A 14,874-nucleotide genomic window follows, 5' to 3' on the forward strand; every position below is an offset into this window, starting at 1 on the left:
AGTGGTGAATGAGTTTTTGTGGAATTTGCCACAAGGGATCAGGAATGGAAGGAAGAAGAGTGAGGGAGAAATTTGTCTCATAATCTATCTAATAATATCTGTCAAATCCCTGTTCAATGAGGTTCAGAGGCAAATTAAATTTTGGAGAAAGTTTATTAGATTGCCAGCATGGCGGGGGTCTGAAGTGAGACTTGAGTCCACTTGACTGACTTGGGTTTTCTCTTAAATAACCTAGGGGCAAGGTGTTAGTGAGAACAGTGAAAAAGTACTGACCTTTACTCTGTTGGAAGCGAGTCTTGGGGAGAATAGGTGTACATGTTGGAATGCACATTCTTTCTTTCAGGGACAGAGGGTGAGGTGAAGGTTTTGGCTATCTGTTACTGGGGCAGAGGAGACTTGTTTGCACTGGACGGGTTGCCAACTGGGGTCACAGGTGGCTCACTTTGCCAAATAGGGCTAACATACCCACTTCTTTTGATATAGTTAAGGGGTAGGAAAGGAGAGCAGGGACTGGGGTGACAACTCATTGAGCTGCTTCCAGCTATTGTGGGGCATTGTTGGATTCAGTTGCTTTCTTTTCAGTGTGCTTTTGGTTAGCAGCTGGTACTGAATTTTTGCAGCAGGAGATTATTCACAGCAGTTTGGATAGTTGTTTGGATAAACTGAGTTACTGGATGGAAGGTGTATGGACCTACTGATATGAGGAGAATGAGAGTTATATGTGGGGTAAGGATAGGAATTAGCCATGAAATACAGGACTGGCTGTGAGGCTATTGCAGGCAAAGAGTCTGAGAAGAAGGATTAATAATAGTATATAAGCACATTAAAAACCATGTTAAGCATAAGAAGACTTTGTATAGACACACAGAGTTTTAGCAGGAATAGGAGACTTTAGATTAACTATGGTTTTATTACATGCTTTTGAGTAATTTTTTATTTTTCATGGATTTATGTTTCCCAACCAGTAGGGCTGCATGGGTCTATGGTTAAAATGATTTTATTTTTTCTCAGGTTGTATAGTTTGAGGCATAGGCAACAACTAATTATTATTACTTCTTCTTTTGGGTCATATGGAGGCTGGCACTTTAACTTGTAATCTAAGTGGCTGCTTTGGTCTTGCTGTAAGCATTTTAACTGGAGCTGTGACTATAGCCCACAGTCTGAATTTAAACTTAGTACACCATTGTAAGGATTTTTTATTGTCCTTTATTTGTTTTATTAAGAGGTCATTCATTTCATCATTTTTAAATAAAAAGTTCAAATAATATTCTGGTTCATAGTTTAAGATTAATGAGGTGACTGGTAGGGTTTCTTGGATATTGTCATTTTGGACTGGCATTCTATACAGGGCACTTAACATTTTCTGGGCAGCAAACAGTACCCGGCTAGTTACAAGAGTCTTGAATGAAATGTTTGCAGCAGTGAAAGCATACCTTGCTCCTTCCAAGAGCAGAAGGGGACTGATGTCGCAGTCATTGAAGTGAGCATGATGGACACTCATGGGTGATATTCATGAGCTGTTGGTGAGTAACAGGCAGCTGGAACTGCGGGGCTGGGCACCACAGGGTCTGGTATTCAAGATGCTCACCTTTTCTTTGGAGCCACCCTGCTGTTTTACAGGTATCAATGATATGGCTTTGGGTCTTCATGAGTTCAACAGTTCTAAGAGGGGTATTAGAGAAGTGGGCAGGGATATGACAGATGGTTACCTGTTGCTGCTGGCAGGCATTTTAGATGTCTTTTCACAGATCTCTTCCCCACAGAGGGTGGTTTACAACAGTTCATTGTTTCTGTCATGTTTTTAGTATTTGCAATCTTCTTCTTGTTAGGGATGACGTATTTTAGAGCGACTGGACACTAATGGCTTAAGCCTTCTACTTGCAACAAGCTGTGGTATGCTGCCCACAGTTGCTTCTCTATTAAGGAGCTATATTGTAATTTGGCTTCTTTTACAATTGTAATTACAACCCAAAGGGTATTTGTTTAGAATGTTGCCTCTGCCACAAATTTTACCTAAAGCTAATGTTTTGATTCACATGTACAATGGTTTTAACATCTCAGCTAAATGAAGGATGAAGGGTTTTCAGTATCCCAACACCTCCAGAAAGTTCATTATTGTTTTTGTTTTTGAGTTTTTGGTGTGGAAAACATTATATTTTAATAATACTTAAGAGTGTGACAGAGCAGCATGGGCCTTGTACCTTGCTTTAATTGTTTGTTCATCTCAGCCTCTTAAGATGAGATACCATTGTTTCTGATGCATCTCTTAATTCTTAAAAAAAGAATTACTGACTAATGATATCATCAATGTTACAAAATAGGGTTACAGTCACAGGTTTCTTTCATTCAACCAGATTCATTGCCACCAGACCAGAATAGATGCTTGGGCTTTTCACAAAGTCTTGGGGAAGCACTGCAAAATCCTCTCTTTCAAATGAAGATGAATGCAGGCTGGCTTGACTTGCCTAAGGAGATACTAGAGGAAGCTTTAGCAAGTTTTAATACAAAGTGATAGTGACATAACAGGATATTAATTTTTGGCAACAAACTAGCAATATTTGGGACTGCTGCATACAGCAATGGTGTTATTATACTTATAATAATTTATTGTTATGCACAACCCATGACAGCCTTCAATGACCAGTACTTTTCTACAGCTATAGAGCTGCTTTTTTAGAAGAGGTGGGGCAAATCAAATGAACATGAACTAAAGCATCCACCTCTTGATTTTCAGGTGGAAAGGTTGTTTCTGTGACACATACCATTTTTTTAAACAATTAAAACCATGATTAGCAACATGATACTTTTATGTAATATTATGCAGAAAACCTTATTAGATTTTTAGGAATTTTATACATTCTTTAATTAATCATCTGAACTTTTTACTCATGCAACTTTAATTAACAGAAGGTTAAAAAATCCCTTTTAATTTTATACACTTTTAAACACTTCATTCAACTTACACGAACTAAAATATTTTACTATATTACTTTTTTACATGGTGAAAGGATAAATCTTTAGCAATCATTTGAAATAAAAATATATTTTTTAGGGTTTAACTTTGAGTAAGCAAAATGTTAAATGTTCTTAGATTTGAACAATATGTTCCTTTAAAAGTGATAAATTTTGTTTTACTGAAAAAATTAAGGAAACAATTACGTTAAAGTATAAGAAGCTATTTTGATAAAACAGACTTTTCTTTTTTGTATATTGATAATTCAGGAGGAAAATTCTTTATAAACTTTTACTGAAACAGAACAAGGACTTAAGAAACTTTGCTACTTTAACAGTGAAAGAACAAAATTTTAATTTGATACTACAACCTTTAAAACTTTATAGACAGACTCAATAAATTTTACTCAATTTTAGCCACAAAAATTTCTTCTCCACAAACCTTTTGTACTTTTTGTATTCACTCAGGTTTTGTCTCACATTTTTCTTTCTTAATAACCAGTCATTTTATCTTAGGATAAAATTACTTCCTTTTTTAAAAATAATAAAAACATATTTTACATATTTTCCATTCCTAAGTTACCAAAATGAGTTTGGAAACTGTTTTAAAGCAAACTTCTTACAACATACAATTACCATGATTACATTCATTAACAGGTATTTTGTTTTAGCAGCATAGGAAAAACTACTTTTTTCCTTATTTTATGAAAACTTAAGATTTTCAATGGAATCAATATTATCTTCTCTTTATCATCACTTTAATATGCAGATTGAGGTGGCCTCTGATAGGTTTTTCTGTCATGAAGATATTTTTTATTAGCATCAATTCAGTTTCTGTTTAATAATCATTTTCTGGAACTAGCTATTAAAATATTTCAGTTTAAACAGTGCTTCTTATAACTAACTATTCATAATTACATAGACAATAGTTACTTCATCATAAGACAAATTTTACCTTTATGGAACACATTTCCTTACTTAATGTTACCTCCTACAATTCCTTCTACAACTTGCCATATGCATTCATGTTTTGTCTTACATACTTTCTTTCTGCTTTATGAAAATAAACCATCTTATTTTAGAATAAAACACACTCTCTTGAGAAACTTATCAAATTTCTGTTGCACTTCCACAAATTTTTTACTTTATAAAATATCCATTTAAGTTTCACATTACTCACCTGGTTCTTTGAAGAAAAATGAACTATTCTTTTTAATTTAGGCAACAACAATTTTTTGAAGAGGTTTGTAGTAACTTCATTAGTCAAAACTTACAATTTTCATCATTTTAAATATTTAACACATATAATGCTAATTTAACTTATTAGCATCCATACTTATTTATTAAGATAAGTGTTTATTTGATTTTCGGCCATTTGAATAGAACTCTTTTAAGAATTTTAATTTATTAATTTAATATTACCATCTGGAGGTATCAAAATATACACTGTTACTGAACAAACAGACAAACACAAAAAGAGTTTAAGACACACCAACTGAAATATATACCTCATTAACTTGACTCATAATTTCTATCTTTTTTGATATGGCTGTTTATAAGCTTTACTTTATTTTACATTTCTGATTTTACTGCTTTTAAGATTTTTTTTTTGAATCAGTGTTGCCTGTAAAATGCAAGCTTGTTTTTGGAAATACTTTTGTTTTACACTTTATTTTCTTAATTGTCTTTTATTTTAAAAAGATACATAGATTACAAAAAATGTCACATTAAAAAATATGAGTGTCCCATATACCCCCAAACCCCACCCCCACTCTTCCCACATCAATAACCCCTTGTGCCACATTGGTTGTGGCACATTCATTGCATTGGCTGAATACATTTTGGAGCACTGCTGCACCGCATGGATTATAGTTTACACTCTCCCCCAGTCCATTCAGTGGGTTATGGCTAGATATATAATGTCCAGCATCTCTCCCTGCAATATCATTTAGGACAACTCCAAGTCCCAAAAACGCCCCCACATCACATTCCCTGTCCCTGCCCTCAACAACTACAGTGACAACTGTCTCCACATCAATTGCTACAATTTCTTCCATTGCTAGAGTCACAATAGTTCTATAGTAGAATACCAGTAGATCCACTCTAATCCATATTTTATTCCTCCATCCTATGGACCCTGGATAGTGATATCCATTCCACCTCTAAATTGAGAGGGGGCTTAGATCCCACATGGTTACTGGATGTGGAAATATTTTTATTAGTGATTAGCAACCAGTTAGGAATATTTGAGCAGTATACATGCAGTTAAGTTTTAATTTAGCAGTTTAGATAGATATTTTAACACATATATTTTGGATTATTAGTTTTAGGAATTCACTTAGACTTAAAAGTTAGGAGTAAGTTAAAGGCTTACTTTTAAGAGGTAAATAATATTAGGTTTGATATTTTGCAGGGCACCAAGAAGACAGGATATTGGGGTTTGGTGGCAACAATGACAGAAATTTCAGCGTTTAGATTGAGGGGTGAGTTAAGAATTCAGGGAATTCAGGGAGGGCAGACTTAAGTGGTTTTTGTATTAATAAAAAATGAGAGATCAGAGAGGGAGAAGGCGATATGAATGTGCACAATGCTTTCTGCATCTGCCACTTTTTTTCAAGAGGGAGTACAGGAGCTGGGAAAGAGGGATTGAGAGTTGGGCTTGAGAATGGGTGGTAAGTGGAGAGAAGGGAGAGGGTTCAGGGGGAAGGGGAAGGGACTGGACGGGTAAGGGAATGGAGTAGGTTTGCAGGGAGCTGACAGGGTATATGGTGGTGGGGGTGATCAGAGGGGTTGAGATTGGAAGAAGGATTTTTGTGTGTGCAGGAAGGGGGGTTGGCTGCAGAGAAGGAAGATTTGATTGGTAGTACAGGATTGGCAGAGAGAGGGGAGAAAAGCTTGAACATAGGGGACCTCAGACCATTTGCCATTGCATTGGATATCGGTGGGGTGGAGGTGAGTTCAAGGTCCACTTTCGAAAAGGGGCTATGAAAGAAGAAATGCAAGTTTCAGATCTCTTATTCTCAAACCAGTTAGGCAGGTGACTGGACCTGGAGCTGGGCATCCCAGGAGCCAGGAGGTCAGGCGATAGGGACAGTTCTCTTACGCCAGAGAGGATCACTGATCCACTGCTAGGATTTTTGGAGAAAAGGAGAAAAGGAGGCAGGTGAACGAAAAGGAGATAGTATCCTCTGGAGAGGTTTGAGACTCACCCAAAGATGAATCTGTGTAAGGTGTTGCTTGGTGAAGCTGCAATGGCAGGCAGAGGATCACTGTGGAATTGATCTGCCTCAAGGAGGCCTCCCAGCTTTCAGCACCAAAATATCATATTCCCATTCAGTGAGGCTTGGAGGCAGATCAAGGTTCGGAGAAAGTTGATTAGATCACCAGTGTGGTGAGGGTCTGAAATGAGACTACAGCCTGCCCTCATGGCGGGGGTCTGAAGAAAGACTTAAGTCCCCTCGACTGACTTCGATTTTCTCTTAAATAGGTGGGAGGGGGTCTTGGGGAGGACAGGTGTACGATTTGGAATGCACATTCTGTTCTTTCTTTCAGGGACAGAGGGTGAAGGTTTTGGCTATATGTTGTCACGACAGAGGAGACATGTTAGCACCAGCTTGGTTGCCAGCTGGAGTCACAGGTGGGTCACTTTGCCAAATGGGGCTAACAATATCCATTTCTATACATAAATGCCCAGACACAACTCAATTAGTATACATAATTAAGTAGTCATATATTTTTTTAAATTGCACTTATTAGAAATAAAATATTCAATAGATTAAACACTTTTCTTTATATTTTACATTTTAATGTAGGGGCTAAGTTTACTTGTATGACTGTGTGTGTGTAGTTGTGTGTGTAATCGTATGAATGCTAAAGCTACAAATGCCAGTTAGTGCAGGTATGACTTACCAATGACGTAAAAACTACAAAGCATGCCACCATCTTCACTTGGTTTTCTGAAATGTTGAAAACCGAATGTTGCAAATTCCGAAGCATACTGGCCTTACCTCAATTCACCCAATATCATATTCTGGAAAATTCAGTTTATATTTACACAAAGCAGGGAAATAGGCTATATTTTATGTAAGATGGCAGTTGATGCTAAAATTAGACAATTTCAAAGCTTCCTTGACCTCGTGATTCTCTGTAGGAAGCTACAGAACTCTTTATTGTATTGTAACAACCATTGCTTTTTCTAAACATGTATCATCAAAAACCCTGCCTATAACATTTCTATAATCTTTATGATAACTGAAAATATGCATTTCCACAATTTATCTTTGTGATAACTACTGACCCCCTTGAGAAACCTGTATATGATTCTAAGTTTCACTGTTATTGAATATAAGTGTTAGATTATTTCCTGTAACTGTGTCTGGATATCATTCTATATAAGTCAGTGCAAAACAGGAATTACATGCAAGCTTATAATTATGATAATACGTATAATTGTATATATTTATAGTGATACAGTTTTAGCTTTAAAAACTGAACATGTTACCAGATAGATAGATAAATTATATTTCAGACATGGTTAACTTGCAAAAATCACAAAAAGTATGATCAAACAACAAATAAAGGGTAAGAAAAATAAAAAATGAAAGTGGTTGATCAATTCTAAATTGAAATTAAATAATTAATACTAATAAGGTCTGTACTTGTATCATTTTTTATAAGATTTTGGATTGGTGAGTTGAGAAAGAATGTTAGACATAGGATACATATATTTGGCAAGATGATATGATTAATGTTTTGGTTTTGTTTCATAATACAGAATAAAAATAAAACAAAGAATTGGAAATGCTAGTTTTTCTTTGGCATTGATTTGATGAGAGAAGATTTAATCGGGGTTTTTGTAATCACTGGCTTTAAAAATCAGAGTGAGTATTTTCAAAATAGGGTTTAAATATAATTCTGATTTCTTTTCCTGTGAGTTTCTGCCATTATGCCAAAAGTAAGACTGTTGCTGAGGAAAGAATTGGCATTTGCTATGAGATCTTCATTCAAAAGAAAACTTGGAATTGGACCTTGGACTCTTTCCTCAACAAACAACATGAGCAGTCATTATTGAAGTCACTTTGTGGCACAGGCCACAGGCAGAGCATAACAAAGCCCAATTTTCCTAAAAACAATAATATGGACCATTCTTTTTTCAGCACAGGACCAAATACTCACCAGTAGGGGACTATTCTCTCTTTAATATTTCATTAGGTCATTGCCACTGAAAGAAAATAATGTTTGAGGCAGTAGTGCTAATGTAAAGTACTGTCAACTGAGAAAGCTGGGTGACCTGCAGCTTTTGTTAGGATTCACTGGAATAGAAGTTAATTCATCTTTATTGATTAGCATTCTTAACCCACCTTGAGCTTTACACATTTGCAAAGGCAAATACCTCTTCCCATATGACTAGAGTGCATGGTATTAGGTGAAAAAGAAGATTTTGGAAGGAATCATAAGGAAGCACTTTCTCCTGTGAATATGCAACTATTTTCCAAGGATTAGGACAGGAGATGTTTTCAGATTCAGAACTTGAAAGGAGTGTGTGTGTGTGCACACAAATGTGAGTCAAGGAGATCAGGATGAGAAGTAGAAATGATGTTAATGGATAGACATACTTTGTAACAGCCTAACATTTGAACTCCCTTCCCTTATACAGAACAATAGAAAGTTTGATTTTGTGAGAACGTCAAGCTCTTTTTCCTAACCTTGAATTTTCTTCAGGAATTGCTCTAGAGCCTATACCTTCAAGATAGATATATTCTTATTTTGTGCATTTGTGCATTTTTCTAAAGGGTGGCTAAAGGATAAAGGATAATTTTGTTTTATTTCTTTTGGATAGAGAGTGCATTATTCCATAGAATGAATATGCCTTAGAATCTCCAATGCCTTTGAGTGGCAGCAGAGAAGCCTTATGTCACCCATGACACCTACTGAAGGAAAACTATACTTGGAGAGGTAGTAAGACTAAAGCTTCATTGTGCTCCAGAGAAAGAGAGAGAAAAATAATAGATCCATCCACTTAGAGAAAATACCATGCAGTAATTATTCTCAAGTCTTTTAAGGGAAGTTACATCTAAAATTATCTCTTTTATATATTGACTGGCCATGTCTATTACTTTTTCCTGTTTTCACAATCTTGGATATTTTGTTCTCTAATTCTTCTAGACCCAGAGTAAATCCTCTTTTTTTTTTTCTCATTTCCATTTTCTTCCCTCTCCTTTCTCTTACAAAGAAGAATTAGGAACTATTTCCATATGAACAATATATTTTTCCTGAGACTCTGAAGGTCTAAGGTGGGCGAAGAAAAGAAGTAACAACCGTTCAGTACCAGACTTGAACACAATAATCATAGGTTTCATTGCTTTTACAAAATAACCTCACGTACTTAGTCCACAAAAGACATATAGACTAAGAAAGACATCTACATATTAGTTGAAAATATTTAAAATAAAGTACTGACAATATATTTTTATTAATACAAATAAATTACTTATATTAAGTGAATATTTACCATACATCAGCCATTTGTGATAAATGTTTTATAAAGATTATGTCATTTAATTTCATAAGAAATCTATGACCAGGGTCACATTTTCATTGCATATACAGTTTGGAAAATAATAGTCATTTTTAGGTACCAAAATGCCATGGGCTAGATTTTCCAGTTATTAGAACTTTCCAGTTTAAAATGAAGTAGTTCTCACTAGTGGCGAATTAATGGATGGAAGCACCTGCTTGCTTTTTGAGCCTGATGTACGAAGAGCTCTGGCTGGGAATAAGTGAAACACCCAGACTCAAAAGTCAAGTTGTTAGCTAACCCAACTCCAAAGCCACCTTTTCTAACTCAAGATTGAGTGGGTACATCAAGGAGACTGTTCCATCCTTACTATGAATTACAGAAGTATAGACGAACACCATTATGTATAAACCACTCAACTCATTTTACAAAGAAAGGAGTATTCAAGTCTTATGGGTTTGACACACTGATACTCTAGAGAATTTCACAGAGTTCACATGCCTACATGCTGAAATTAAACCCAGTGTTTCCTACTTCTTACAGTAGCACCTTTATTTTTGTCAGTCTTTCTGGTCATGATGCACATGGAAAGACAAGATAGCAGCTTCCATTTTACCATATACTTATTTGAGTAGTTTATCATTGACTATATCACAGAGAAAGAGAAATTTGAAGGTTTAAGGTTGTGGATGATTTCTAGAAATAAAGATTAGGAAAATTCCACTCACTCTTCTTCACTTCTACAGTAGCTTCTCCTATTCTTGAGATATCACTTTGGTGATGAAATTCTCAATCTTCCTATCAATTCAGGGCTCTGTCCTAAGACAATACCCACACGTGGGCTCTACAAGGTCCTCCATATTTTATTGTTTTTCCAGTGTATGAGCTTGGGTCCTTGGGTTTATACGCTTTGACAGTGGGAGAACCTAAGCATATGTGTTATTGACTTTATTTCTCTTTTCTGGAAATACTCTAATTTCCTTTCCAAAATTCTGTGTCTGGCTTACTGTCCTCCATGGTTCCATGCATTACATTGTAAGAGAACTTGTCCCTAATTACACAAAGTGAATGGGAACATTGCACATACATGGCTTTACATCTGAGACATTTAATTTCTTATTTTTCCTGCATAGACTTTAGATTTGATCATAATCAAGTTCTACAACTTCTATCATGTTCTACAGTGATATCTCATGGGGCATGACGACAGTCTGAGCTGGGTTAATTAATACTCTTCGTAACTCCTCATAATCATGTATAACAGTTTTTGTGAATCTGGATAAATTCTTGAGTAATGATGACATTAAAGATGCAGTTGTTTACAACACCAACCTCAAAGGATCTCACATATATGATCCAGTTGTCAGCTCCAGTAACCTGCCTTGGAGATCCAAAAATATATTGATTCAGACTCATTGCATACATTGTGGGTAATCCAGGCTTCGGATCTCTCTGCTTTTTTAATATTCACCTCTGGGTCTAAGTTTCTGCTTTCATGAAATTATTAATAGTTTGTTTTGGTAATCATTTCTTAAACCATGTATATGCTAACTCACATTAAATTGTCAGATTATAAAATACACTCCCTCCTATAAGCTGTCTCTATAAAGTTATTGCTTTGAGGTAGTTCCTATTAACAATAAGATCCTAATAATATTTTTCTTGATCAAGTTATAATTTCTGAAAAAAATCTCTATTCTCTATGAAAATTTTACATAGCAGTATATGTATAAGAGAGGAAAAAGTGTCATGAAGACAAACCATGTGACCACACATCCAGTTTTGGAATGATTTGGAAAGAATTCCACAACAAAGAAATCTTAGAGTAATGAAGTAGTACTAAAGCTAGACTACAAATTCTTTTTGTGCCTCTGGTGAACTTCTAAAGCATTTTTTGTAAAGATGTTACAGTTATCTAGATAGATTTTTGTAACTTGAATTTTCCTGTCACTATTATGACATTTTATAATTGTATGTTAAATGTCATTTGTAATAGAGATAGACCAAGATGCAGAAAGACAAAATGACTTATTAACCGCAACAGATTCAGATATCAGGGGTAGATTGAGTAAGGGAGAATTGAACTCATGGACTTGCCAGAAGTGAGAAAATGCTATGATATTTAATATTTATCCATGTTGTTCCAGATTTCAGTCTGCACACAGATAATGCACACATATTCTAAAGTGTCATTTGGGGTGTTTTCTTTACTTGATTAAGGGAAAAAAACCAAACAAACAAAAAACCTGACCACCATCAGGTTCCAACTGGCCTGGTTCTAAGAAATAGGCCATGTCATTCTCCTGTTGACCTTAAATATGTTCACAGTATATCAGTATCAAATAAGGTCACTATGTAATCATGCTGGAGAGAGAGAATGACAAGATCACTCAGTAATCATGTCTAAGCACAGACAAAATCGAGAACATGGTACAGGCCTCAAAATCGACCATAGATTTCACTTGTCTCGCTTCTTTACTAAAAACAGCTTTAGCCCTCCTCTAATCCTTACACACACCCCCAACACACACACACAAAAAACTGAGGTATTGCCTCTGCTTTCTGCTAGCACCTAATTTGGAGCAAAACTATGCTTCTTTAAACCTTCAACCAAAATCACTGAATGTAAGCTCACATCTCCTCAGCATCTTCTGTCTAAGATGCACAATGATATATCAGGTGTGTTCATGGTGTCTTTTGCTGGGAGGTGCCTTTGCAAAATAATCTCTGAACCCCAAAAGGAAGAACCATAACAACAAATATGCTGAAACATTTCCTAGCCAGTGATGTTAGGTGGGCATATTAAACTGTAACAAAAGGATAAAAAATTTTCCTTTCTATTCATACCCTTTAGAAGTGCCCTCCCATCATGTCTCTGGGCCAGCTTTTTCATTTTTAAGATTTATTTTTTATGCATTTCTCTCAGCTTTCCTCCCCGCCCCCCAAGTTCTCTGCTCTTGGTGTCCATTCACTGTGTGATCTTCTGTGTCTGCTTGTATTCTTGTCAGTGACGCTGGAAAACTGCATCTCTTTTCTGATCGCATCATCTTGCTGTGTCAGCTCTCCATATGTGCAGCACCACTCCTGGGAAAAGGCTGCACTTTTTTCACATGGGGCAACCTTCCTTTTGGGGCGCACTCCTTGCGCATGGGGCTTCCCTACATGGGGACACGCTTGCGTGCACAGCACTCCTTACGCACATCAGCACTGTGTGTGGGCCAGCTCATCAAATGGGTCAGGAGGCCCTGGGTTTGAACCCTGGACCTCCTGTGTGGTAGGCGGACACTTTGTCAGTTGAGCCAAATCCACTGTCCTGTGTAACATGTTCTTGTCAAATAGATCTGAGCAAACATGATACAGATGACACTTGAAATGTATGTCTGTCTTGGGGTTTGCACCCTTGCTGCTTTTGGAAACCACCCAGGAGGTGAAGAAACCGAAGCCAGCCTGACTTCAAGATACTGGGAGATATAACACATGGGCATGGCCCTGTTATCCCCATTATCCCAGCTGATATTGGGCCAGCCACCAGACAGTTGAGGCAACTGCAGAAAATAGTTTAGCTGGTCCAAAATTGGGAGAAATAATATCTGCTTGTATTTTAACTCACTTAGGTCTGGGGGGTGTGTTACATAAAGAAGCTAATGGATAATAAACAACTACAAAAGAAACCGTTTAGTGTGGACAGCCTTGCTTAAAATTTATTGTTTTATTTTCATTGAACAAAAATTATCTGCTTAAAATGAGGTTGTCCTAATGCATTAATAGGTCTGCTCAAGCGATCATTGCTGTTTTCAAACTTGGTGGGTGGGGCCTCTGTCCTGCTGTGTAGTTGTCCTGACAGCCATAGACATCATGGGAGGGTTGTACACTTCAGGAAAAGTAAGCTAATTAGCAACATTTCACTAATCATAAGTCATATCCCTTTATGAAGCTTTTATTAATGTTATTATACCTTTCTTCCCCTTTTCCTTTGTTAATAAGCTATGCAATGGTTAAATCCTACTGTGAAATAAAAACCTCACTGTCCAATTGATATTGAATAATGTGAGAATTTCTTATGATCATAACTGTACTGTAGTGAACTCATTTTTCTCTTGTTGGCAGAATATCAAAAAGGCATAGTTTATATTTGAAGTTTTATTAATTGGATTATTAAAATTTTCAAAATAAAAATTTTTGAGATGAAGTTTGATAATATATAACTAGTGTTTAGATAGGTGAGAGAAAATCACTTTTAAGGTTATCATGATGGCATTATGTGAAGTTTGCCCTTCCTACAGGCCATGTGGTTCTGGCCAAATGTTCTTGATTTTATAGGTAATTGCAGTATAACAAAAAGTAACAGAAGATAAAATTTGTGCTTTTGCTATAATTACTTCATAATCTTGAAAAATGGTATTCTTATATGTTTTGGTTAAGTTACTCAGGTGAACACTAGATTTTAACTGCATTAACCTTTTATCCCTAGACTATCTGTTGCTTATAAAACCTGGGAAAATTTACACTTTGTTATTTATTATTGACACTAGGGTTTTTCCTATAATCATATTACAGTAGTAATCCTCAATTAAATATATAGGTGTCCCCTTTCCCCTTTCACAAGACAAGGCACATCCAATAGCTTATCTTTAATTTTCTGAATTCAAACACTTGATCCAAGTACCTGAGGTTGTTAAAATCTTCCTATCTTACAAAACAAACAAGTAACAGCAAAAACAACATCAGAAAATGAAAATTAGAAGGAAACTACTTTTGCTAACTTAAAGAACCAAGAAAATATACCTGGATTTTTTTTCACTAGAGAAACTTTCAAAAGGATGATGGTCTTATGTACAAAACTAAAACAGAGGCAGTGTTATTCTCAATATTTTCTTTTAGCAACAAAATAAATATCTACATAAAGATCCACTCATCAGATGCCTCTATTAATAATTATCATAAATCTTCACTGAATATGAAGCTTCCAGAATATTTGTATATACTTAAGTATCCATGTCCAACCAAGCACAAAGTGATTTGAATCTGTCTTGCAAATATCTCTTAGATGTCTTATTTTCATTTTCTCTGTCTTTGCTCATTATCTCCCTTCTGGCTACTTGAAGTAGAATCTTAAATGGACTTCCAGGATTCAGTCTCTCTTTTTTTTTAAGATTTATTTATTTATTTATTTCTCTCCCCTTTCCCCCCACCCCAGTTGTCTGTTCTCTGTGTTTATTTGCTGCGTCATCTTCTTTGTCTGCTTCTGTTGTTGTCAGTGGCATGGGAACCTGTATTTCTTTTTGTTGCATCACCTTGTTGTGTCAGATCTCCGGGTGGGCAGCACCATTCTTAGGCAGGTTGCACTTTCTTTCGCGCTGGGCAGCTCTCCTTATGGGGTGCACTCCTTGTGCGTGGGGCACCCC

The sequence above is a fragment of the Dasypus novemcinctus genome, chromosome 3 (genome assembly GCF_030445035.2).
Source record: "Dasypus novemcinctus isolate mDasNov1 chromosome 3, mDasNov1.1.hap2, whole genome shotgun sequence".
Classification (NCBI taxonomy): Eukaryota; Metazoa; Chordata; class Mammalia; order Cingulata; family Dasypodidae; genus Dasypus; species Dasypus novemcinctus.